The 27664-nt window shown below is 38.4% G+C and overlaps 1 long non-coding RNA gene across 1 annotated transcript; it reads left to right on the forward strand.

Annotated features, from left to right (window-relative positions):
• Nucleotides 1–14643: 14643 nt before the first annotated feature.
• LOC120556864 lies at nt 14644–19112 on the forward strand. Its single transcript, XR_005638901.1, has 3 exons — nt 14644–14861; nt 15875–15928; nt 19092–19112. It is a non-coding gene; the product is annotated as an uncharacterized LOC120556864 (long non-coding RNA).
• The last annotated feature ends 8552 nt before the right edge of the window (nt 19113–27664 follow it).

Here is a 27664-nt window from a genome sequence, read left to right on the forward strand (position 1 = left end):
CCACAGTTTTCACCATTTTCTGACATTTTAGAGACCAAACAACTAATCGATTAATCGAGAAAAAAATCAACATTAATCGACTATGAAAATAATCGTTAGTTGCAGCCCTGGCGGGCATCTTCTGCACATTACTTTGTGTAATTTGACTAATTATTGGTTGAAGGTTGATGCCACTTATAGGTTAAATACACCACTAAAGCACAATATACACAGACAGTGTGGGTCTTAAGGCAATGATTACCTAATCATGTAGAGAGGCACTGTGGCAAAATCTATAACTTTCCCTTTTTGGTTGATGCATATATTGATGCGTATATGCTACATATTAATAAAACAAATGTGTACTTTATCAAAATATCACTAACTGAAACACAGCAAACAAGGGGTAAAGGTAGAACTCCAATGCAGGAACACAAGTTGGTTTATGTTGCAAAAGGATTTGGGGGAACCAAAGGGACATAGTGATTAATTGGGGCCACGTCTAAGTTTTGCCCCAGGGCCCAGTAGAAAATTAACCCTACCGTGATACGATACCAAACACACCACCTCTGCAACACAGAGGCTCCCATGTCAGTGGAAATCTGTAAGCCCCCAGCAGCCACGCATCAGCAGCCACATAACCTCCGTGGTCACAGACTTCACACTGTAAGTCGGTACTATCACAGCCAGTGTTCCTCACTGGAGATTTACTTTTCATACAGCCCGGTCCTTGCAACAGTGTATTACAAGTCTCTGGTGGGAGACAGTTCACAAGTGGTCTACAGGGCTTTAGGATTTATGTTCATTATAATCAGTGCATAAGTAATTCTTTCATGTGTAAACACATTAACAATCTGTCTATACCACAGGGTAAGGATGGATCCTTTTGTGCCAATCTTGGATTGGCTTTCTGTAGCCTCCTGCCATCTCTAATGTCAGGCTAGTGTTAAGAAACAAAAACAAACTGGCTTTCAAGTAGAAAATCCAATTTTAACGCATCAGTAACAAAGCTTGCCATTTGAGATGCATCCTTGCACAATGATGCAATAACAAGCCCTGACAGCATGTGTCGCCTAACAATAATGCAGAGATCATCCTGTAAAATTTAAGAAAATTAAGGAATATAATCAGTAGGCACACAGGGTTCATAAGTAGGACTAGGCTATAACATCCACAAGGAGGAGAGTTTTTGATAAAAGTACAGAATACAATGTAACACTCAAATCTTCTGCCATCATGCCTGTAATCTGACAAATCACATAGTATTTATGCTGAAGTTGCAGTGACAGTTTTTTTCCAGTGTTTTTTTTCCCCTCTCATTGTGTATAGTGACTAGTAACTGTATAATGCTAGTCCACTAGGCACATAATGCCTTTCTACTTTAGGTTTTGTACTTAAGGAACAGGACACCCTAATAATAAAAAATGCAGTAGACAAAAGAATTCAATTCAATTTTATTTATAGTATCAAATCATAACAAGAGTTATCTCGAGACACTTTACAGATAGAGTAGGTCTAGACCACACTCTATAATTTACAAAGCCCCAACAATTACAGTAATTCCCTCAAGAGCAAGCATTAGCAGTGGCTATAGCAACAGTGGCGAGGAAAAACTCCTTTTTCGGAAGAAACCTCGGCAGACCCAGACTCTTGGTAGGCGGTGTCTGACGGTGCCGGTTGGGGGTGTGATGAACAGTGGCATTAATAGTCATAATAAAGATAATGGAACAGTGACTACAATGGTAGTCGTAGTAGTTCATGTCATAGTAGGGCACAGAAGGGCGTTACGGGGTGTAGTGTGGCACAGCAGAGCATGGGGAGACGCGGCAGGACTCAGCAGGACGCAGCAGGGTGTAGCAGGTCCACAGCGACAGCTGCACCCAAGACCCAGGTCGACCCTGGGCGAAGAAGAAACATAAGGACTCCGGGGAGTAAACTCCCCAGAGCTAGGTTAGTAACAAGCATTTCTGGGACAAGGATGCACACAAAAGGAAACAAACGAAAAGAGAGAAGGCTAAAATTGAAGGCAGACATACACATGTTGCATAAAAAGGGTATTTCCATAGCTTGCAGTTTCTTCTTTTACTAAGTTTGAATTGTTTGCCACGATAGCAGTGAGCCTGTGGGGATGCCAATGTCAGACATTCCACCACTTTGGTCCAGACTGAAATGTCTCCACAACTACTCGATCGATTGTCATGAAATTTGGGTTCAGACATCATCCCCTGACTTTTCCTGTAGAGTCATTATCAGGTCAAAATTGTAACTGTTAGAATGCTAACGCACTAAAGTAAGATGGTTAACATGATTAACATTACCCACTAAACAGCAGCGCCATTGCTGCATCTTGGGCTTAGCGCTGTCCAAGACGATTGTGATTGGTTTAAAAGATATAGAAATGACCCAAAAGTTTTTTTCCCCCTATACCAGAATGTTTACTCGTGCAACCAGACAACATTCCAAGCTGACACAGCATGTTGATGTTAACATTCAGCTCAAAGCAAGTGCAGCCTCACAGAGCTGCTAGCATGCCTGTACCTTGTTTGTGTCTTTTTGTTTTTTTAGCATTATATAGACACAAACTAATTCTAAATCTTACTTCATCTTTTTCCATCTTTGTCACTCTTTCCCCGCAGCCTTTGTTCTTCTTAGTATGATTGTTCCAGTTTCACTCAGTTTTGTTTGCTACTTAACCTTCATGTGGCCCTCATTGGTGTGGAGAGTAAACAAACGCAAAAACAATGCTAAAATACAATAGACTGTAAAAGGTGTCCTTTCCTTTTAAACTGACAAAATGAGGCAGAGGCAGAATTAATCTAAGGTTCTATTCAAATGTCTAATGTAGCAAACTAAAGGCCTTAACAAAGTGAAAGGTAGTCACTGCATCTCATTTAGTCCTTTATTAAAAATCAGCTCAGGTGGATAAGTATGGCTCTTGGGTGGATAAGATGAAATTATTTGAGGGTGTTCAAAATGGCAAACAGCTCTGTGCTTGTGAATCTTTGTGTGTTCAAAGAGGGGAAACTGTTAACAGTGGAGTGGACTGCTATTAGAATGTAAAGTGTATAAACAGCTGGTTTGCATATAGATCCCAACAGCACTTTATCCTTGCGAGGAGTGCTCATTGTACATGATGGATATGTTTTTAGGAATATTGCTGTATTGAAGAAATGTATTTATTTTTGGAGTTTGTATGACAAGCCATCGCTCCTGTAGTCTAAGTCACTAAGGTGACCTCTTAACACCCTAAAATGTATAAGTGTGATGGATCGACTGCATGTTTTCTTGGGGTGGCATCAAAGAGTGCCGTCATCTGTATAATAGGAACCAGCCCAAACAGATTACATGCATGTCAGTGCCAAACACGGCAGTAAGCTCTGTGGACTGTTTGCTATTTCCTATCTCTTGTGCCCGGCTCTCCAAACATTTGTCTCACCAGTGGTTATAAACCGTAGCAAAATTAGCATGTTACAGTTAACGCATTTTTTTATTATTCTTTTTTGTCTAATCCCACTATTTCTGTTTATATCTCTTCAGTTTTCTGATTTGCATGACTCCCTACTTTCCTTTAAATGGGTTTTTAAAATTGTACATGATTATTGTCATATGGTGGGTTGTGAAATGCTTTGTATTGGATTGCCTTAACTTAAAATGAATTAAAAAATGATTACTTTTATAAAAGTTCTTGGAGTGTTATATTTTAATATCAATGTCAGTGTTCAATTTGTTAGTTAAAAAGCAGCAACGCTCAAGTTCATTTTTAAAATGGAATCGGGCTGCTGGTTGCTGATAAGCTGAGAGGGGCTGAGTGCCAACTGCTTGAGGTAAACTCAAACATTCAGGTTATTTTCATTTTCACAACATTGATATTCCTACAAAACAAAACTGCAGGTTATAAGAGTCTGTACGTATTAGTGTTTGCTTTAGAGGCTAAATCACTATGTAGGAATGTAACATGCAAGAAAGTGTTAATTTAGCCACCAAAGGCTAACATAGTGCTTGATAAAGTTGTTTTTAATCTAGATTTTTAGCTTTTTCTCCCATTGAGGGATAAGACATTTTGGATACAAGACATTTTGGATATAATCTTAAACTCCACACAGGAATGTGTAAAAATCTATTCGTATAAATATTCATTCAAAGTAAATATATTAAATATTCATATCAAAATTCATGTTACTTCCTAATAGGGCTGCAACGATATGCTTTTGTCTCGATTGGATTCTTTCACAATACATAGGTGCTGATTCGATTTGTATTGTGATTCGATAGTGTTGAGTATTGGGATTTTCTTTTCCATCTTTAACAAAAACAAAAAGTTCAATTAATACATTTCTAGAGACAATATAACATGAGACATTTCTAAAAAAAATCACATTTCAGTCTGACATTTATTTCATTTGTAAAAAAGTACATAACATAGATTTTCAGCATTTTCTGTGTTTCTGGAAATGGATATGATGTAGATGCCATCAGCAGTACCGTATAAAGAGAAAATACTTAGGTGAATCATTGCTAAATATAAATATATAATTAATCCATCAATATAAGGGGTAGATGAGACAATATACAGAAGCTAATGTTGTTTTAAGTCTGAATAGGTCATTACAACTGTAAGTTGCAGAATGATGACAGAATTATAACCATCTCTAAATGAAAGCTTATGTTTGCCCACACCATTCAGTCCTTAGCTAAATCTGACTCCAGATATATTTATGCTCTTGAGGATGCTTATAGTGTACCTATACTATAGTAAATCATACTAGATGTCTGTCACTCTTTTGCAGTTCATCATGTAATCCTGAAACTGTGTTCTTGGTAGATTTGACTAGTGCATTTCCAGTCAATTAGACACACACACACACACATACACACACACACACACACACACACACACACACACACACACACACACACACACACACACACACACACACACACACACACACACACACACACACACAATTAATCTAAAAATAAAATGCTGTTTAAAAAAAGGTTCCTTTTAAAAACAAAACCACACTTATATTTCTTATACTTAATTGCATTGTTTGTCATCGCTCTTCACTTGTCTTTGCAGTGTTTGTAATGTAGACTAAGTACAACACAAATGAGAGCGGTGGATTTCCAAGTGTCCTCCATGCTCCTCCCCACCAAGAGTAGGAGGAAAGTTTGTTTTCCAGCTCACAAGTTTTGTCCTTCTTAAATTATTCAGTTTGCATTATGTTCTTGTTCTCTGTACATCTTGTCTCAGCAGACTGTGGTGGGGGTGGAACGGATGACAGCTGTCATAGAACTAAATCAAACCCAAAACTGAATGTTAAAAAAAAAAGAAATTCAGCTGACACAGTAGTCTCTTAACAGCGGAGTACTGCTGCTCTGAACATAGCAGGTGATGTATGGCAAGGCAAGTTTATTTATAGAGCACAATGCAGCAACAAGGCAATTCAAAGTGCTTTACATAAAACATTAAAGAGCAGATAAAAACATTCTTTAAAGAGAATAGAAAATTAAAAACGAGCTGAAATAGAATAATACAATAATAATATATATTAATCCAAATAATGGTTGGATAAAAAGAAGGTGCTCCACTAGGGCTGCTCAATTATGGAAAAAATAAGAATCACAATCATTTTGGTCAATATTGAAATCACGATTATTTAAGATAATTACTCATTAGCCTTTTTTATTTATTTGGGGCGTATTTGCAATCGTTTCTAAAAAGCATCATACAGTATATCTTACAATTGCATTCCAGGATATAATGTTAGTGTCCTTTCTCTCACAGATAGATACCTTGAATCAGAATAAAATCGGTTCAGCTTTACAGATATCACACATAAATGTTACACAGCTAATGAACAATTCCAGATACATAATGACGTGCATCTCAAATCACATTTTCACTCACTATGACCACTTTTACTGTCATTACTAAACATTGTGCCAAAATATGAACAATAACGTCGCCATCAATGGGCTTATTTGCTGCTAACCTACGTAATTTTTTTTTTTTTTTTTTTTTTTTTTTTTTTTTTTTTTTTTTTTTTTTTTTTTTATTTTTTTTTTTTTTTTTTTTTTTTTTTTTTTTTTTTTTTTATTTTTTTTTTTTAATTTTTTATTTTTTATTTTTTTTTTTTTTTTTTTTTTTTTTTTTTTTTTTTTTTTTTTTTTTTTTTTTTTTTTTTTTTTTTTTTTTTTTTTTTTTTTTTTTTTTTTTTTTTTTTTTTTTTTTTTTTTTTTTTTTTTTTTTTTTTTTTTTTTTTTTTTTTTTTTTTTTTTTTTTTTTTTTTTTTTTTTTTTTTTTTTTTTTTTTTTATTTTTTATTTATTTTTTTTTTTTTTTTTTTTTTTTTTTTTTTATTTAATTTTTTTTAATTTATTTTTTTTTTTTTTTTTTTTTTTTTTTTTTTTTTTTTTTTTTTTAATTTAATTTTTTTTTTTTTTTTTTTTTTTTTTTTTTTTTTTTTAATTTTTTTTTTTTTAATTTATTTTTTTTTTTTTTTTTTTTTTTTTTTTTTTTTTGTTCATGTGTCATATAAAACACAATTCGTGTTGATAGAATTACCAATGTTCGTGTAGAAACATTTTAATCACATCAAAATTTTCATGATATGGCGCTGATAACCTCCACCATCTTGGTCAGACTTTTTTTGTAACTCCCGCCTCCAAACACAAACACACGGACCTGATTGGTTCTCGAGTGGTCCTCATTTGAATAAAGTTAAACTTTCGTCAACTTTATTTCGCTCCCCTCGGCGATTCGCTCTCATCTCGCTCAATCAGGGCGAATTTCGTCTCCATTCAACCTCAATGAGAGCAAAGCGAAATTTCACTGTGAGCACATATACAGTGATCTACGGCGAAATTTCGCCGTAACGGTAGGTTTCCACACAGCGAAAACTTAGTTAGGGCACATACGCCACTAAATATGTTGCACGCAAATGCACGCAGTCCAAGTCCATGCTGTAGGGCCGCAGGTCAGATTTAAACCCGGGCCGCTGCAAAGGACTCACTCAGCCTACATGGGGCACAAGCTCTTACTGGGGGAGTTAGAGGCCACCCCAAGTCATTCATCTTTTGACCAGTAGTGATTTGGCATGTGATTTATGTATGCCTATTTAGTTCGCTGTGCAGTACGCACCGTACCATGTAGCCTACTTCATGGAGGCGGGGGGGGGGTCGAGGCAGAAGTAGAATGGTTCCCCCCCCCCTCCGCCAGCACCCCGCTGAAAATGACTTCCCGCGCCTCTGATAGGCTCATGTTTTAAAGGTCCCATGACATGGTGCTCTTTGGATGCTTTTCTATAGACCTTAGTGGTCCCCTAATACTGTATCTGAAGTCTCTTTCCCGAAATTCAGCCTTGATGCAGAACTACAGCCACTAGAGCCAGTCCTACAATGAGCTTTCCTTAGGATGTGCCATTTCTGTGTCTGAAGCTATTGAGGAGGAGAGTGGGAGGGGCAAGGTGGATGGTGGGGGTGTGGCCTTGACCAACTGCCACTTTTCTCATTTGAAAGCCATGATGTCTCTCTCTCATGGGTTGGCCAAATTCTCTGGGCGGGCAAAGCAGAGAAAGGGGAGGTAACCTTGCTTGTTATGACCTCATAACAAGCAGATTCCAAACGGCTCATCTGAGCTTTCATTTTCTCAAAGGCAGAGCAGGATACCCAGGGCTCGGTTTACACCTATCACCATTTCTGGCCACTGGGGGACCATAGACAGGCTGGGGGAACTCATATTAATGTTAAAAAACTTCATAAAATGAAATTTTCATGCCATGGGACCTTTAAAGTTAAACGTAACTATGTCTATATAGTGTAGAAACTACATCATATGCGGAGAGGGTACATTAATTCGTTCAGATCATGTTGGGATGAAGTGAGTCAATAAAGTAGCGATGTTAATTATCGTGATACCGCACGCGATCTCGTCTTGCGCGCACATTGTTGGTAGAAGAAGAAGGCAAGCAACCGTCGTGTCCAAGGGCTCGCTGGACGGTACGCCACGCCACTATTCGGTCGTTAAGTCTGGATTTTCTAATTAAATATTGTCGAAATCTCAGTCAAATGTAGTTTAATGTCTTGAGAGTCACTACGTCACGTTAACGTTAAATAAGTGCCGTGAGCTTATTTGCTTGCGCTATTTTATCACCATGTTTCATTTGAATTTGTTTTTTGAGCGGGAGCCGTTCACGTTACATTCAGCTTAACTTTGCGGTGCTCCTCTGTTTCTGTTTGAATTGGTTTGCCAACTGACTGTTCAGTTTACATTGCGTGTTAACTGCACCATGACCGTTGCGTTAGTGAGATTTGGCCATCGAGCAGCCTCTGCTAATGTTATCAGCATAGACAGTATGGTTATCAGCGGCATTAAGTTAGCGACGCCCCTCCCCCCCCCCTACACCGTGTAATAATGAGACCATGAGCAGACTGAGAGGAAATTCAAACAAAAACGGACACCCTAACTGGTGTCTGCTCTGTCTGAAGCAGTGGTAGTAATAATCCCGTAGCTAGCTACATAATGGAAACTTTTGTCTTTTTTTGGGACACAAGCTGCTGGCTTTGCACAGCCCAGTGTTTGAACATGGAACATGGTTAGTCTCTGTCCTCATCAGAGAAGGCAATAGTCACATTCATTATTTGATATTTTACAATGGTTTATGCAGTGTACCTAAATTAAGTTGCCAGTGAGTGTACATCTAATCTATGTTTATTGAAATACAGTTTTGTAATGCCTAGATTATTTTTTTCCTGTTTTGCTGCAGAGTGACAAACTCAAGTCCGCATATCACCTGGAGTCAGCTGATTGATCGTGGGTTCAAGTTTTTGTGGTGAGACCAGGACGTTGTATTTGCTCTTATAGTTACCGTAATTATAATGCATTACAGATTTGAATGAATTGCTCAGCACTTGCATACACACACTGGCCACCTCATTTATACATCTGTACAATCTAATACAACAACTCTGTCATAGGTTAAACTTTTACCTGTGTATATAGTCAGACAGGTGATTCATGTAATTAGTTTAGCTTGTATGGTCTACTTGAGTGGACTATTTTGTGTTTCTGAGCGTTTCAGATATTTTGCATTTTGTCATGTATGGAAAACAGATTGGACAAAATATTAGAAAAAATGTTCAATACAGTACACTCCATCACACTGTTATTAATTCTAAGTATAGCTGTCATTTATCTAACCTTTTGCAATCAGTGTCATAGATAATGTGTTCATGTGTAAAAGTAATGCTCGACCTCATTAGGATGTGTTTCCAAATATTCCATAGCAGAGCCCAGATGATTAACCATGCACAGTGCACGCCATGATATGGCGGGCATGTGTAGATTTGATGTTAGAAATGTCTTCTAAAATCTGTGTACTGTGCCGTTATTTAAAATAATTTCATGTTGTTTCAGATAAACGCAGTGTTTAAGCGCATCACAACCATGCCTCTACAATCAAGGTTTCTGTCGCAGCTTGACCTTCTCTCTGAAAGATTGCTGAGAGTGTTTGCAAAGCGACCGGGGGAGCAGAGCAAAAAACTGAAAGACATAGCTGCCATGATGACAGTAAGAACTTTTAACTCTAAATTGTTTAACTATAAAGTGGATATTCATTGCATTAGGTCAGTAAAAGATTTATATGCATCCATTGCAAAGCTCAACTCCCTTTACCTGTGAGTACTGATTCCACAGAAAGGACCCAGTCATTTTTATCATGCATTCACTGTCCCACAGTGAGAAATGTATCTTTTTGAATACAGGGATGACATTGATGCCAGAAGGGAGTCCCTCATTAAAGGACTCTGCATCTATCTGAATGAGAATCCTGACGTCTTGGTGCAGGAGTACATGGTGAGTGTTTTGTGAGTAGATTGTGGCTTTGCTACATTTCAAAACTGATTCAGTTAACCCTGTGATTTTTTTGGACTATTTAGGTCCATTTGCCCTCTTTATCACCTTGGCAAAGTTATTCCAGTGCTGAGATTAAAACAAATGGTCCAAACAGTCCACTTTTTCTCCATAGTCCCCCATTATGAAAGTGAAAAACCACCTATTTTGACCCCTCTGCCACAGAGTGATAAAATATTGTTTCTCTTACATTAGGGATTACACCAGTGTTTGTGAATCTAGCAAAAGAAGGAAAATACTTCCTGCACTGCACTGACCCTCATCTGACAAGGGCAGATTTGGGACTGGGATACAGCCCTGGAATAAATCCAGGTTAATGATAAAAATCATCCAGGAACATGAAAACAACTTCCAGAAAAGAAATGAGGATGAGAATTCAATCTTTACATTAGTTTGTAAAGCTTGAAGGCAGATTACTACAGCCAATGGAATCATTTTTTGGCAGCATGGCAGGGTATTATTTGGCTGTAGTAATCTGCTATGCTGCTTACATGGGTTTAAATAAACTATAGCATTAGAATTGCTGCATTCAAAAGCGCTCAGTTTTTAAATTCTTTTTTTTTTATAAATTTTTTTTTATAAAAGCTTCAAGAAATGTTTTATCTTTAACCAGGACATGACTGAGGCCACTGCACTGAGTGCCATCGAGAAAACTACAGTGGGAATCTACGCACCAGAGACGCCAGGCAATGACTTTTCTGATGTTGGCATCATCATCGAGGGTGTGGTGGTTCTTCCTCAAGATCTGGATAATGTGGCCCTTGCAACAGCCTTGCTATTTGGACTTTTTTACTCTTTGAACATGAGGTATCCGTCATAGCTCTGCTACACTTTAGAAGTGATTCAAAAGGTGGTAATGGAGTTGGATGTGACTCAACTCTCGAGGAAAGCCCAAAGCTTAAAGACAAAACTGCTCCAGTAAGGAGAGCTCACTGTTGTTGTGCACGTGAGGCTTAAGGTGGAATTTCCAGATGAACAATCAGCAACCCACAACAAATCACAGCATCCATTGTTAAGTCCACCAACAAAAAAGAAAGTGTCAGTCGGTTCATACTTCTCCTTCACCAAGTGTTTATTCCTTAAAGGTGCTCTGTGATGTGACTCGTTTTTTAGGCTACAACATGTTTTGTCACATACAGCAAACATCTCCTCCGTATTTGCTAGCTGCCTGTCCCCTGAACACACTTTCAAAAAAAAAAATGCGGTCTCTGTAGACAGCCAAGGCTCCACAAATGGAAACAAAAACAAACTGCGCCAACCTGCACCGCGAAACATAACCGTGTTCCAGCCAATAACCGACAAGAAGGAGTTGGTTGAGTCATGAATACGCATTGTGGAAGTAGCCTACGTGCTAACACTGCTGCAGTGATGGCTCAACCAGCCCCTTCTTGTCTGTTATTGGTTGGAACACTGTTTGTTATGGTTCGTTGTGCAGGTTGGCGCAGTTTGTTTTTGTTGCCGTTTGTGGAGCCTGGGCTGTCCGCGTTTTTTTACAGTGTGTTCAGGGGACAGGCAGCTAGCAGATAGTGAGGAGATGTTTTCTGTATGTGACGAAAAATGTAGCCTAAAAAACGCGTCACATCACTTAAAGCACCTTAACTGCCATGTGGACAGTGCCAGTTTTTTCCCTCTTCCTCTCCTCTACAAGTTCTCTAATTGGCAGCATTCTTTAATCTTAGTTTCTATTTCTCTTTACAAGTGAAGAGATGGAGAACTGTACACAGTCTAAATAGTCCCACCAGGGCTGTGTGAAATGGAATGTTTCAGTTGTAGTAAAGAATTTTCAATACTTCTAAGAATACTGTTTTGAACCAAGATGTCCCAATGAGGTCTGTGTTGGAATTTTTGGCACTCACTGTATTACTGTTTATCCTATGGCTCTTGAATAAAGGTCTAATTTCCATTCTGTGACTGAGTCGGTAAAACTGAAAAACTGACATTACTTGTTCACTGTTGATTTGTTTAACAGTAGAACAGTAATATCAGTTAAATTATTTACCTACAGTCACTGCAGTGAAATTAGGCATTTTATTTTTAAAGGTTACTAGAGGTGTGGCTATCTATCTAACTATCTCCAGAGAACAATACAATCTGTTTTAAGGCCTAAAAAAAAAATAGTAATTGACACTGTGATGTGAAAATAATGTGTAGTATTTAAGTGACCAAATAGTATTGAAGTAAAATTTATTGAATAGTGTTGAAATAAAGTGATAAAATTGTGAAGGATTAAAATGTTCCAAGTGATAAAATTGTGAAGGATTAAAATGTTCCAAGAGCTCAAATTTCTTTATCAAAACATATTTAAATCACACTGTATCAACACAAAATACACATATTTATTGAACATGAATAAATTGTGTTAATTTAACTCAATTGGTTAAGTTGCTGCCATGGCAAAACATTTGTGTGCAACCAATGTCCACTATTGAATTAAGTTAATCCAACATGTTCTTTTTTTCAGTGTGGTTGGTTTAGCTCAGCATAAAGACTGGAAGCCAGGCAAGAGAGTTAGCCTGGCTCTGTCCAAAAGAAAGAACCTGACCAGCACCTTTAAAGCATACCAATTAACATCTTATGTTAGTTTTTTCATTTCATCTATAAAAATAAAATAACAGCCTGGTTTTGTGCACTGGAATATTTCGGTCACGTTCTGGAGTCTTTACTGGTCGTCTGGCAACATCACAGTGACGAAGTACTTCAAGGAACCTTAAAAAACGTTTATAAACTTTCCTTGTGGACTTCAGGAAGTTACTGCTCGTTTTTGCATTTTGGTTTTTATACTGATTAAACAAACAACCTGTTAATCAGTGAGCTTTAGAGGTGCTAGTAGGCGGATTTTGTTACGTTTGTGCTAAGCTAAGCTAACCAGCTGCCAGTGTGCAGCCTTATACTTAAACAGATATGAGAGTTGTATCAATATTCTCATCTCACCCTCGCCAAGCCAGAATAGCTTGAAACCCAAAATGTCTTATGCTTTAATTTGTAAATTATTTCACATCTATCCACTTCTGAGATGTGATGCGCACGGTTTATGTAGCAACAACGGACATCCTTGTATTGCTATGTCTTCTCTCCTTCCGATCGTGTCGCAATTTTCACGAGTTGCATTCTCCCACTTAAACTTAATTGATCAGCTCAATAATTTAAGCTTATTAAATTCATAGTTTTGAACCAGGTCCTTCAGTATTTGGATCAAGTAGCATGTGATTGCCAGGTGTGCCAAATTGTATAATAATGTGATACATATTTAGTGGTCAATGTAAAAGTATCGGATTGGACTTTGACCGTGGCCATAGAAAACTTGATCGGAACATCCCTAGTACTGTACTAAAAAAAAAAAAAAGAAATTTAGAATTTACAACGTTAACGGAGAATCCTCCTAAAGTCAAATGCCTCTCCAGGTTTTTCCTCATGGCTTCTACTCAAGCCACTGGAGTGTTTCACAGAACTGAGACACCTCAAACGATTTGCCACATCTATTTTAGTTCACCCAGATTAGCTCTTTGCCCTTACTGTGTTGTCTAATGCATGATGTGCATCAACAAACACTTGTGCTTTGGCACAGGACAGCAGGTTGGCCTTCAACCTTTTCGCAGCAGCTCCATGGTCATACTCAGTGGGCTGCTGTTGTCTACAGTCTCCCACAAAATGAGATGATGATGATGATGGCCGAAGTAGCTGGGATGTTAACAATTATCTGACCACTGCCAAAAAAGCAGTTATGACTTAGCAGTCACTAGAGACGTCGAAATTAGTGGCTAATATTACAGATGTTCAGCTGGATTAAGCCCTGAGCCCCTTAACTGAGCCCTAAACACACACACTCAGCAGCCAACACCTAATTTTAAATGTAAACTCACTCAGAAATGTCACCCTAAAAATGAGTTAACTAATCACTTCTATATTGTATCAATCAGCTGGGCAAACCTTTCATCCCGGAGAAGGAGAAGAGGCAAGAAGTCTTAAAAGCATTTTATTAACAACTGTGTCTAAAGCCCTTCTCTTGACAGCGGACAAGCTAAATATCTCCCGATGGCACAAAATAAAACTTGCGCACTTCAGCAACGCTGCTGGAAAAAAAATCCTCTGGGAAACCGTGAGCGCAGCAATTGTCGGCCGTAACACTCCTGCATCACAGTGGTGTTTATTTGAAATATTAGACAAGAGTATGTTGGGTCCTTTCAAGTACAACACAAATTTACAATACTGATGTGATTAAAAAGAATTGTTAGTCACTTACTAGTTAACAACAATAAGACTCCAGCCAAGTGTAAAGCAACAGTCTCTGATTAAGATGTGTACATGATTATAGAAAGTGACCAATCCCCATGATAATCCTTTGTTATGACAAGGGGTGGGAATCACAGGGTACCTTGCGATACATGGCTCACAATACCGATAATATCACGCCACAGCAATTCTGCCATAATCAATATATTGCTAGACAATCCTATAATGATAAATCATGATCTCTGTCTACACTGTAAAAAAGGATCTGATGAATAAGTTATAGTAACTGTTTTCTATAATTTACCTCCACTTACCATAATGAGTTATGAAATTTCGACTTCATTTCATGAGTTATTACTATTTCAACTCAAGTTTGTAAGCCATTTCAATGACATGTAAATTTCAATGTGTCAACTTAATTTAACAATGTGAGTTGTTAAATGGAAACCGGATCTCGCAGAAAGTGACCATGATCCCTGGTGTGGCGGCAATATCGCGGTGCAAATAGTCCCAGAAATGGTGTCTTGATCTAATGTGATTAACAACTATGATATCATTATTTAACACTTAATGATACACTCCACCCGATTGCAATTCTCAAAACGAGGTAACCAACCAACTGAGCAGAATGACAATGGTCAAAAGAGAAGCAGCGGATGACTACGTTTTTGTCAGCCACATCTGACAGTTGGTAGCTACCGTGAAGCGGGCCTTTCGGATTTAGGAGAAGGCGAAACAAGGTGAGTGGTTGCATGTATTTTGTTAATTAGTTATAAAGAAATTAATGGCTGTTACGTTTTTAAACACAAGATAGTTTAGCGCAGCTTGTTAATGCAAGTGGTGGAGTTGAACCAAACTTCACATTAGCTATCTAGCTAAGTGTTTAATATCGTTATCTAGCTAGTCCTACTTTTTACTTTCATGAAGAAGAAACACTTGAGCAGTTATATAGCTAGTATTTTCTAACATTCACGCAAAACAGAAGCACATTCATTGCGCCTGGCAAAAACTTTGCATGGCAGCGGTGGAGTTTTACAAGTAACGTTAACGTTAGTTTGCATTGTGTGTGGAGTGACCGTAATTAGCCGTGGCCCGTGCTTTTGTATGTTGGGGGGGGCGGCGTCGTCGTCGTCGTCGTGTCAGCAATTAGCCTTGGCCGCGCAGAATTGTTACTTCGCTGCTTCAACACAATCCTTAGGGTATGCTTAACATTATAAGGTGAAGTTTGTCGACTTTGTTCTTTAAAGTAATGTTATTCACGTACACTTGTAACGTTATTTCTATTCAGCTCCAATTTAACCTGCCACGTTAACGTTAGCCTCCGGCATCTTCGCTGTTTCTTTCGTTGGCCTAAACTGTGGGATTTGCAGTGAAATTATGAGCCGATATGCTCCGACGGTAGTGTATTACTATAATGCCTCGGTCTGTGAGCAGAGACGCTGCTGTTAAACAATGGAGCAAGTAACGTTAAAGATAACAACATTAATCGAGTTGACTCAGACATTATTCTAAGAGTGCAATTAAACTAAACTTGAACAAACTTTCACTTCATGTTAAATTAATTTATGCACTATACACTCTTAGTTATTCCTTTAATTTATCCCATTTATGCAGTATGTGTTAATAGCTCTGACTAGTATTTAATGTTGCTTTTTTTTCACTGATTCTTGTATGCTCTTCCTCAAATGTAATTAATTAAATGTATAAAAGCACCTGCCAAATGAGTAAATGTAATGTATTTTCTGTGTTTCAGGTGCAGATGGTCCATTCATTTCAGCTAGGCTGCAACTGTGGATGAAGTGGAGTTGTAAAGTTTTGCAATTTTGCCACTTATAATGAAAAAACAATAGTAAGCCATTACAAAGACAGTCATGGACGTGGAGAGCCGGGGCTTGAGCTGCATTTATCCAAACTGTCTGACAGTCCTCCAATCGCATGTGGATTTTGCAAAACATATAAAGGACCACAAAAAGGATTAAATCCACTTGCTAAAATCTGCGGCAACGTTGTACATTTTTCAGCACCAACCAACATCAGTCAATATTTTCTTCATCTGAAGAGACATTTGAGAAAGCGAGACTGTGAAGTGCCCATTTGTGGCATGCTCTTTTAAGTCTAGGGTTTTCTCAACTTTTACTGCCCATAAAGTCGGTCTCATCATGCTGCTACATTTGTCGATTTCAGACCTGACCTTGTTGTGAAATTTTTTTATCAGATTTATTCTTTCCAGAACCTGAATTTCAGCCTGTACATAAGCCCATTCAGCGGCTTGCATCCCTTTTACTTAGGCTGCAAGCAGTCCTTCATGTGTCAAAGTCAGCAATTCAAGAAATTGTGGATGACTTATTTGATATTGGTGAATGTTCCGGACAAATAACTAGGCAGACGATTGAAAATATTTTGACGGTGCATAATTGCACATCTGAGGAATTGGTATCATCATTGACTGAAGCATTACAGAGTTCAAACCCACTCACTTTGCTTTCAAGAGAGGGACCTTCTAGGCACAGAATATAAAAGGCAATCATATTATAGACAAAACTTTTCTGTTATTGAACCTGTCGAATATGTTTTAAGTACACATAAAAGGTCTCATACTGTTGTTTATGTCCCTATTCTAAAATTACTTTGTGAACTTTCGAAAGAGATGAAGTACTACATGTATTGAGAGTAAACAAACCAGTTCAACAGTCTGGCCACTACAGGTCATGTCTGGATGGTGACTACTTTAAAAGAAATCCAATACTCTCAGGTCAAGATGTTAGTTTATGCATAACCTTGTACATCGACGATTTGAAATTTGTAATCCATTGGGCACCTCCAGAAAAAAACATAAAGTCTGTGGTGTGTATTGGACTCGCAAATTTGCCAAAAATATACAAGTCATCACTGTCATCAATCTACCTAGCCTTACTGTGCAAGACTGAACATATCAAGATTTATGGGTATAGTAGAGTTTTGGAGCCACTGATAAAAGATATTGAATATCTAGAAACAGTTGGTGTGTATGTTGAGAAACTTGCTTGTAATGTTAAAGGGACCATCTTGTATGTTGCTGCAGATAATTTGGCTGCACACTCCTTAGGTGGATTCCAAGAGTCCTTTAATGTGGACAAGTTTTGTAGGTTTTGTCGTGTTAATCGTGAAGAAATACAGGCTTGTGATGTCAGAAGTGGTAACTTTGTTTTACGATCACCAGAGTTGTATGATAGAGCTGTAAATGTGTTGAAGCAGAGTGAAGTTGTGTCTGTTGATGGTGTGAAACGAGACTGTCCTCTTAACAGATTGAAAGGTTTTCATGCATGCCAAGGCTTTCCACCTGATTTTTTACATGATGTGCTGGAAGGCATTATACCCATAGAGCTAAGTCTGTGCCTTGCAGATTTTATTTCTAAGAAGTATTTCACATTGGACGAGCTTAATAAGGAAATAGAAGGCTTTCCTTTTAAGTTCTCTGACAAGACAAACCGCCCTCAGAAAGTTTCATCAACTTTCCAACGGAACAAGACTCTAGGTGGTAATGGACATGAAAATTGGAGTCTTGTGCGTTTCCTTCCCCTCATCATCGGTCACCGTATTCCAGAAGGTGATCAAACATGGGAATTAGTTTTAGAGCTCAAAGACTTGGTGGAGTTATTGGCGACCCCATATTTCACTCCAGATTCACTTTGTTATTTACAATCTAAAATATCAGACCACAGACAATTGTTGCTGACAGTTTTCCCAAATAACAAGTTTCGTCCCAAACATCACTTTATTGAGCATTACCCATATTTCATTCAGAAGTTTGGACCTCCAGTTGAGTGTTGGACAATCAGGTTTGAGGCCAAACATTCTTTCTTTAAAAAGGTTGTGCGTGATGCCAACAATTTCAAAAACATTCTGCTTACCCTGGCTTCAAGACATCAACTTATGTTGGCACATTATCTTGAAATGCCAAGCCTTTTCAAGCCTGAGACTGAGACTGCAAAGGTGTCTGATCTGTGCCTGGATGTCTTAGACACTGCTGTCAGACAAGCTATCTGGAATAGATTTGGTGATGTTGGCACAGTTGGACTGACTCCTAACATCTTTCTGAATGGAACAAAGTATTCAAAGGGAATGATTCTGTCTGCAGGGAGCACAAGTGGACTACCAGACTTTGGAAGGATTTTGGAAATATGCATTGTGTTGGCTAATCACGTTTGCTTCATTATTGAACCTTTTACAACTCACTATATGGAGCATCTGCGGAGTTACCATCTTGTGAGGAAAAATCCTACTGGATGTCAGTTGGTGAAACCAGATGATCTCAATGACTACATTCCACTGGTGTCATACTTCATTCAGGGCTGCCTTTTGGTCACTCCAAAGACATTCTTGCTGAAATAAATCTGCTGTAAGTAATTGTACATTTTTACGAAGGCTGTGCAATTTTGAAAAACGTCTAATTGTGATCATTTTGACTGATGTTGCAATTAAGATGAATTGGGTTAGAGGGAATGATCATTTTTATATTTTTCATTGAAAAACAGAAATTAATCTTGGTGATATGATTTTTGCAAGGAACTGTAACACTGCAGAATATGATTTTTAGGTCAGGGCATGTTTGAAACATGCCAATCTCTTCAATGTAGAATGGCATTTTCACACATTGTCCTTAACTATTGCACCTTCTGTGATTACAAAATTGTACTGGGATTGTGCTTTTTGTGGAACAATGGCTACTACATGGTGTGTGGATTTGGAGTTGGAACCACAGTGATTGTGATCTAAATGGATTTGCAGAAATAAATTGCAGTCAAAATTTCACGAAAATAAAAGCTACTTTTAACTACAACTGTTAGTGCCTCATGGCAACCATTTTAATTCAGATGACCCATTTCCCTGAGAATGAAATAAGTAATGTAAAATGTATCTGATTGGGGACTGATATGAATAGTTTAGAGTAAACAATATACTTACAACTACATATTTTTCTCTCTCTTCAGGTATAACTGGTCTACAATGCTGCTGCGCATACGTATCAGAAAATGACATCAGACGTCTTTCAATTGAAGACGTCCCATCTAGTGTTGAGGAGCTGTACCAGGTGTTGCGAACAAAGCTTGGCCTGAGAGGTGGATTTATTTTGCAATTTGAGGATCCTGATTTCAATAATCAGTTGTGCAACCTAACAGACATCAAAGAACTTCCTCTGGGGAGGGCAACATTAAAAGTGTTGTTTACAGCTGATGACATCTCAGATTCTACACTGGACACATGCAGCCTCCCTTGTCCTAGTAGTGGGGATTCTGTTGACTGGCCTGACCCCTTCCCGATTCCACAGTTCTCACATGATGTTGAACTCCAGCTGAAAGAAGCTAATTGTAGGTATGCTAAGGATGGATCTGTGATGGTGATTTCCAAAGGTTTAAAGACTGATATCCTTGACACACTGGCAGACTGTATGTCAAAGATAAGTGCTTATCCTGAAAGACATCACTATGAGAATGTAGCCAAAGCACTTGTGGAGAAGCATCCCAGTCTGAAGGAGCCAGGGTCTGGAAAGGGATGGTACTCATGGTTTCACAGCCTGAAGTTCAAGCTTGGAAACTATCGTCAAAAGTTAAGTGCAGCAGGATGCCCTGAGGTGGTAATAAACAAAAGAAAAGCAGGGGGTTCGAAAGGAAAATGTGTGAAGAAGTCAAAGAAGGGTGAGGTCCACTACTGTCCAGATCCACCTGAAGGACACAGTGCTGAAAACATGGAGGAGAAGCGCAAGATGATGGAGGCTGAAATGCTGAAGAGAGACCTGGATCATCAGCTGATAGAAGACCTGATGGTTGCTACATTTTCTCAGCGCAGAAAAGAGATAATTGGAGATCAGCCACTCATCACAGAAGTCATTTCCAGATGGCCAGCTCTGCTCCATGAGAGACAGGTAATCAGTCTGAGATTTTATGTCAGATACTGTACAGTTTTCTAGTTAGTTAGACTAATAGTTTTTATCTGTGTCCTCAGATTAGGGCAGAGTTCAAGAGAATTGTCACCACAGACCTTGTGGAAACTTTTCTCGATGGACTTGATGGCCTGGTCCCAAGACTGCTGGAGTTGTACAAAGCAGCAACCAAGTCTGGAAAGAAGCAATCACTCAAGGACATTTTGGACTGCCTTCAGAAAGATGTAAGTGGAGGAGCAGATGACCATAAAATTAGGCATAATTTATTATCTTTGATATAACATTTTCATCTTACTGCATGTTTCTTTTGTTGTAGGACCCAAATGAGAAGGAGGAGGACTGCTGCTTTGCTTGGTCTGCCGCACTACATATCGGGCGAAGATCCATCAGCTGTCATCAGGATGTGTAATGTATGAGACCATTATTATTTTCTCTAATGCAAAACTGGATGTCTATATAAGTGAATCCTCTATTGTGCTACTGTTCTATCCCCAGGGTAGGTTTACAAGAAAATAATACTTTATAGAAAACCAATGATTGGAATGGGTTGAGTTAGATTTTAGTAGATGTGGTGGAGGGGGGAGAATAAGTGTCAGTAATGGCATTTTAATAAAAACGTTTTTCTTGAAAATCTACCATGTGGACTTGATAAAGTCCTGTATTTGAAGAATCACCCATCTACATTTGTCTTTCACTTTTGGCTAGGGTGTTTTTTCTTTTTTTTTTTAAAGGTGAATTTCTATATTTCAATCTCCCTCCCCTTGAAGTTCTGAAAACAAATTTGGTGTTAATGATCGGGACTGTTGACTTCCCTGCTCTGTATTTGAGGATTATGATTGAGTTTTGAAATGGCCATGTATAGAGTAGCATCCTGCTTTACCGGAGCCTGCAATTTCAGGACCGTTTTTTAGAACCCTCGTTTTAGCTTGCCAAATTGTCAGTCACTAGGTAACTATGTTATATAACCCCCCGCCCCGAAGCCCCTTACCCTAACCATCACAGAGTATGTTCTTAAATCTAAGTCTAAGTCAGTGATTGTACACGTCAACCGTTTACAGCTTCGCACATTGGCTGTGCCTGTTAACCTCCTTGTGTTTCTGTGCAAGACCCCCTCTATTTCACTAGGTAGCACTGTCACAAAAAACTAGGGTCCTAGAAATGTGGACCCAGGACTTTTGTGGCTCCTGAAAATGCAGCCTCCGGGGCTGCAGCTATTTAGTAATCTAAGTAAAGTCTATGTATGTGTAGATGAAACATTCACACACTATCTCTGCTTTTCCAGGCTCATGGAGAGACTCTGGATGAAGCCATGAAGGGGATGCAACTTGGCCTGCTGATAGGCTATGAAGATGCAGAGCGGGATGCCTTTCCAAAGGAGGTCTTCAACATCGCAGTTGTAGTTGAGGAGAAAATTGTACTTCACAACATTAAAGATGTGGCATGGAGCTATGCCATGCTTATGGGTGTCATCTACTGTGTCAATCTCGAGTACCCAGAAGCCATGAAGTATTCTTTTGAGTTTCTTCAGAGAGTGGTGATGAAGATAAAACCAGACCAAGCATCTGCCAGAGTACATGGGCTAAGAAACAGAATCCTGAGGTACAAATTGTAACACTTTCTTTTTTTCCTGAAGTTTCTCATATAGAAAGCGTTTGTTAAAATGCATTGTATTTTATACACTTAAATATTTAGCACTCTTCTGTTAAAAAAAGTTCATTTTGGACAAGTTAAAAAAGTAAAAAAACACTTAACTTTATTTTATTGGACTCAACTGTTCAGCGTTGATGATGTTAAAAGGGGGAGAACTTAAGGCACCATAAACCGGCCTCAGGATTTTGTATCCTATTCAATCGAATGGGACTTTAGGAGGAGTTTTGTGCATTGGTTTTTATTCTCGTTATTACTACTTCACAGTGTTGCAGAATTCCGAATACTTCTGTGCCTGAGTCTTTTTGTTTTGTACACTAAGTTAACATTAAGCACAGACTCCCAGCATTTAAGGGACTGATATTGGCCCAGTTCATTTTGTTGGACTGATGATGTGATTGTCTCACCTGTTTTCTGCTCAGGCAGACAATTTTTATTCAACATAGACTGCATGTTTACAGCAGTCTCAGGATTTAAAGCACTGTTATAGACCAACTTCATTTTGGACTGATTAGAGCTGATGGTCTCAAATGTGCTGTCCCCAGGCAGATGTTTTTTTCTTTTATTACGTGCTTTTGAATCTTAAATGTGAACAATCCAAGGATTTGTAGAATCTAATTTTGATTGAATGCTTGTGGTAAAAGTTTGTTTGGTCGACTTCTCTCTGCTTAGGCAACTGTGTGATGTTAACTTGTTTAATGAGCTTTGATGCACACAGGTCCTTAATGGGATACTCACAGATGTGGAAAAAATGTTGGTACCCTTATGTTAAGAGTAGTGTTTCCTTGAGGATTTTTTTTTGTAGCAGTGGGGGCAGGTCTGTGCCGCTGACAGGGCTTGGAGTGGAGCCGCACTTCCACGATGGTGAGGGGGTCCCTGCATGTTGGCTGAAAGCATTTTTGTACGTGTACAGACAGTTTATTGCGTGCCGTGGCAGTGGAGGTTTTGCCGGCGTGGCGCCACCAGGGTCAGCATAGAGGAAGGTGGAGGTGGCTGCAAGAGGAAAAGTGATAAAAAAATGGCTGAGATTGATTATCCTTACTCTTTGGTTACCATTCGTATTATCAGTCTCTTTGATTTGTCATCAATTTTCCTCTTCTCCCTATGATCAAATTATTTCCAAATTCAGAAGCAATGTCTGATTTTCATCAGTTAATTTTTATTTATTATTACTTTGTCAATTTCAAGTGATTTCAGAGATTGTTGTGGGTTTTTCTCTTAACGGAAGGGTACCAGCAATTTTGTCTATGTCTATGTAATTTTGAATCTGGGCCCTATTTTACCACATAAGACAAGTACAGATAATAATTTCACGAAGTATCTCTTCTAAGATAAATATTTTATTTACATTGACTTTCAGGCTTGTCTCATCATTCATGTACAAGTGTATTTGAAGAAGGCTTTAATGGAGATTTAAATAAATGTTTTTGAATAGCTTTTCATCATTCAGTGTGATCTTTTAGTGAGTTTGCTATTAGTTGAGATACGGTACAAACCTTAGTCTGCTTAATTTGAAAGTATAAGTTCAGTTGCTGCCTTAAAAATGAGGTACACCTAACTTGAAAAGACATTTGGTATTTATACAGTTAGTTGAAATGGTGTAGAATTGTATGTTTGTTTAACAAGAGGAAGCAAGTCTCCTTGAATATACAATGTAAAATAGATGGTTTTTTAACTCACACCATCAAGTTCAAAAAATAAATTATCATAAATTAAACATCTTCTCTAACTTACCGTCCGAGTTCAAATAGTATAGAATTGTATTTTGGCTTGACAAGAGGAAGCAAGTTTCCTTGAGTGGACAATGTAATATTGATAGTTGTTTTAACTCACAGTATCAAGTTCAAATAATAAATGATCATTAATTAAACATATTCTATAACTTAACTTCGTGAGTTAAAACAACACTATTCTTAATGTTGGCTTTACCGCATTTTTAAGGCAGCAATTGAACTTACATTTTTAAGTAGAACCACCCTGATAATTTTTACAGTGTAACTATGAATAGAAAATGCCCTTGAAAAGGTTAAGTGCTGGTTTTCTCTCTTTATTCACTGTTTATTAACAACTGTGAGACTGCAGTTCCAAACTGTTAGAAAACAGCACAATTCTGCAGCACAAGTTGTTCAGTCTGTAGATTAAAATGACAGAGCTATTTAAAAGCAACTATGGATCCAGACTTTGGACTTAGACATGGCTGGGGCTTCTGTTATTTTCCTCCAACTGCTATCTGCCATCCCGTTGAAAACCTCTTTGGCTAGTTACTTAGGTTGAAGTTTCCCTCATTCATGTGTTAAGCGCCACCTCAAGGAGCCATGAAAAAGCGACAATGGCAGCAGGGAAATATATTCAGAGGGCTAGATTTACTAACACTAGCGCAGTTTGCGCTGCGTCCGTTTATGCGAGTTCGGTAATAGCGCACGCTATGCTTCCACATTTTGCGTAGTATTTATCAACCCTGACACCCATCAGGCAATCAGCGTCTTTCTCCGCCCACTATACCGTAAATTGCGCTGTAGCAAAGCGGTACTTGTGCTATGATATGGCTGAGTGCAGACTGCGATATTCCCACTGCTGATGCAATGACTGTTTGAAATGATCCTGATGCCAATATTTTTAATGTAGCGAGGAGTTTAACAACTGGTGGAATGGGATGTGAACGCTGAGTGGGAGATTCAATTTCATCTTTGATTTCTTCCAGTAACTCTAATATTGCTATGTTATATTATTATTATTATTATTATTATTATTATTATTATAATATTATGGCTGCTTGATCCGTAACGCTAAATGATGTTGTGTTCACTGACAAAGTGTGATTCTTGTGTTTAAAAATATTTTCAGCCTCGCCTATGTCTTCGTCTTGCTCAAATGACTGTTGCCATTTCACCAGCGGCATAAAGGTCTACGAGGAAACTCGACTGCGGCTGGTTTAGACCTGCTTTAAAGAGGCGGAGAATTTCCCCGCAGAATAGAGGCGCGCTCTTACTGACAGTCTTTGTAAATACCACGGAATATATAATTAGGGGCACTTTGTGCTTATCCTCCCACCTTTTGGGTGGAACTCCCACTTTCCCCACGACCCTCCCACGAACGCATATTGAAAGCGCAACTTGTCTCTTCTCGCTCATGTGGCAGAAAATCTGCGATTTTACCCAAGTGCGCCCTGTTTGTAAATAGCCCGCATCGGTTACGTCCGTCTTTGCGACCAATTAGCGCCTGGAAACAGGCGCAAACGGCTTGATAAATCTAGCCCAGAGTGCCTTATTTTAATATTTTTGGTGCCAGCGTATTGATTAGCGTAACGCACGAAGGACAACAACAATATATTGACATAGATATTTTGTCCCAACCCTATTCATGACTGGAGCTTTTATTATCCAGAGAGTTTTTGCTAAAAGCAACTCATTTGGTGTTGCAGTTTGTCCATCTTGTGTTTGTCTTTATGGTCCTTTTTTCCTAAATCTGTCATCTAGATTTCCTCAGTGACATTTACCCTCAAGAGGTTTAGTAAATGGATGAATGGATGATGTTCCAGCATAGACGACAGTCACACCCAGTCGTTTGTCCGATTGTCTATGCTGTTGTCTGTTATTACCGTATTTTTCCTAGAAAAAAAGTCTGAAAAAGTGGGGTCGTCTTATAATCGGGGTCTATCTTTCAGCTGTGCAAGTCACAGAACGTAAGGGACGTCAACTGTTTCAACAGCCAATAGAGAAGTCAGCTATAAACCCATTACCAGAGCAGTCATTCAGCTGAAGGCCGTGGAAATATACCATTAATTTAAATGTAACACTTTTCATCTAAAAATATGTTAAAAACAGCCTACCTGGTTTTATTCAATGTGTTTTTATTAGAATTATTTTCAAATCAAATTTTCTTTATGAAAACAATATTTGGCTTTTATAAAGTATTTTTCCAAAAATGAGTCTTGAAAAAAACAAGGGGGGGGAGTCGTCTTATAATCAGGGTTGTCTTATATTCGGACCAATACGGTCAGAGCATACCTGCCCAAGTTCTTTACACTGGTTAACTTTGAACTACCTAAAAAGATGGCACATGCAAATGGCGCACCCTAAAGAGGCCGGTCTTTTTGGATTAAGACACAAAATGAGGATAAGTGGGAACCAGCTGTCCTGGGGGAGTTCAATGATGCATAAAGATTAATGAATCACCGCATTCAACGTGACCACAAGATCTCACAGTCTGTGCTTCCGTCCTCCTGACTGTGGCTGCTGCAAACGTGAGTTTAGTCCCTATGGCTACAGCCTGCAGGTAGTGAAAGAAAATGCAGATAAAATCATTCCAGGTCAGGCTCCTCTGTAAGGGGAGCTGGCTTCACTCTGCGCAATATAAAGGGAGGAGTTCAGGGGTTTCATGCAGCTGTTCCTCTCATAATAGGAGAAGTCAGCCGAGTTGATTCACACACCTGGTAAGGATGTGAAACCTTTGAGGGAGCGTCTAGCATGGCGTACATCGAGAGGACCTCAGGGTAGAACCACATGCAAGTTGGTACTGGAGTCGTAGTTTGTGGAAGTTTTGGATATCACAATTGACAGGGAACGCTGTAACAAGACAATAAAGTTTTGTGTTCAACTTGCCGAAGCAATGGAACAGCTGGTAGCCTGACTAACTGGTGACCTTTTTCTAAATGTGTCTTTGTCTACTCTTGGATGCGGAAGATGTAACAGAAAGTTTTTTTAAACTAACTTTGACTCAGATTTCATCATATATTCCTCTAATGTGGTTTGTTGACCAAAACTGAGCTCATGATGAGCTTTACAGCTACCTTTTGAATATCAAGTAAAAAAAAAAAGAAAGTTAAGCCTAAAATCTGTATCATTTATGGCATTCTTTTATATTTCAGCTAGACACATGCAGCCAACAAATAAGGAAAAATGTTTTGATTTGCCATTTGAAAAGGCCACTCGCAACCAGACAAAAAGGGCAGTAGCTTTTGTCCCCCAAACCCCCCAACCCCCCCCATATTCAGGGCTACTAACTCCATGTGAGTCTGGATATATCATCAACAACATAATACATGTGAGGTGACACAGAGAAGTCACAGTGTCTGCAGGTATTCAGCTGGACCACTGAAGCCAAAAAGAAATTACAGTCTTACTCAAAAACAGAAATAAATGTTCATAAACATCTCTGTGTCAGAACAATGCAGTGTGAAGTTCTTTCCAAAAAATACAAAGACAACGTGATACATTTTACAGTTAGAGTTTCATAGTTAGAGTTTTTAGGGTATTTTCAATTCATCAGCACTACTGTGAATTAAAAGGGTACAAAGAATAAGCCATACAATACCCTAATTGGTCAATAGGCCACAGTTCCTTAGCTTTCTATCTAATTATCTGGAAGTCTGGCGTATATAAAGAGGAGAGCAAGTGCAATATGTGATGAGAAGAGGATAATTAGTAAGAGCAACAGCAAGCAAGTAGTGAAGACAAGTCTATAATCCTTGAGAATTAATTAATGCACTTGAAAGTCTATATCCGTTTCCTCCAGAGAGTCGACAAACCACAAATACACAATTAAAAAAAAGATGAGCCTCCATCTTTACCATCAAGGGTAAGTTGTCATGTAGATATTACTTAGCTGTCAATCAGTCCAATCTGTGCTCAATAATTCATGAGCTGCAACTTCACCACTGCATTGGAATACAAAGCAAAATGATACTGTATATAATGCTCATTTATAAATATTTACAACATTCAAACATTGTCAGACAAAATCCCCAAAAGTGGGACCAGTATTGGTTTCACACACAACACAGAAGAAAAGTTAACAAAATATAGTTCAGAGGCAAAATACCCATCAAAAGCACCAACAAGCAGGATATGACAATGGTATGATGTACGATGTTAGAGGATCTAAATGATTTAAGATGTAAAATAAACAGAGTGACAAAAAATAAGCCACAATAGATACAGATCTCAACACCAGCTATTATATGGAACATACCATGTG

This window comes from Perca fluviatilis, chromosome 4, assembly GCF_010015445.1.
Source record: "Perca fluviatilis chromosome 4, GENO_Pfluv_1.0, whole genome shotgun sequence".
NCBI classification, from domain to species: domain Eukaryota; kingdom Metazoa; phylum Chordata; class Actinopteri; order Perciformes; family Percidae; genus Perca; species Perca fluviatilis.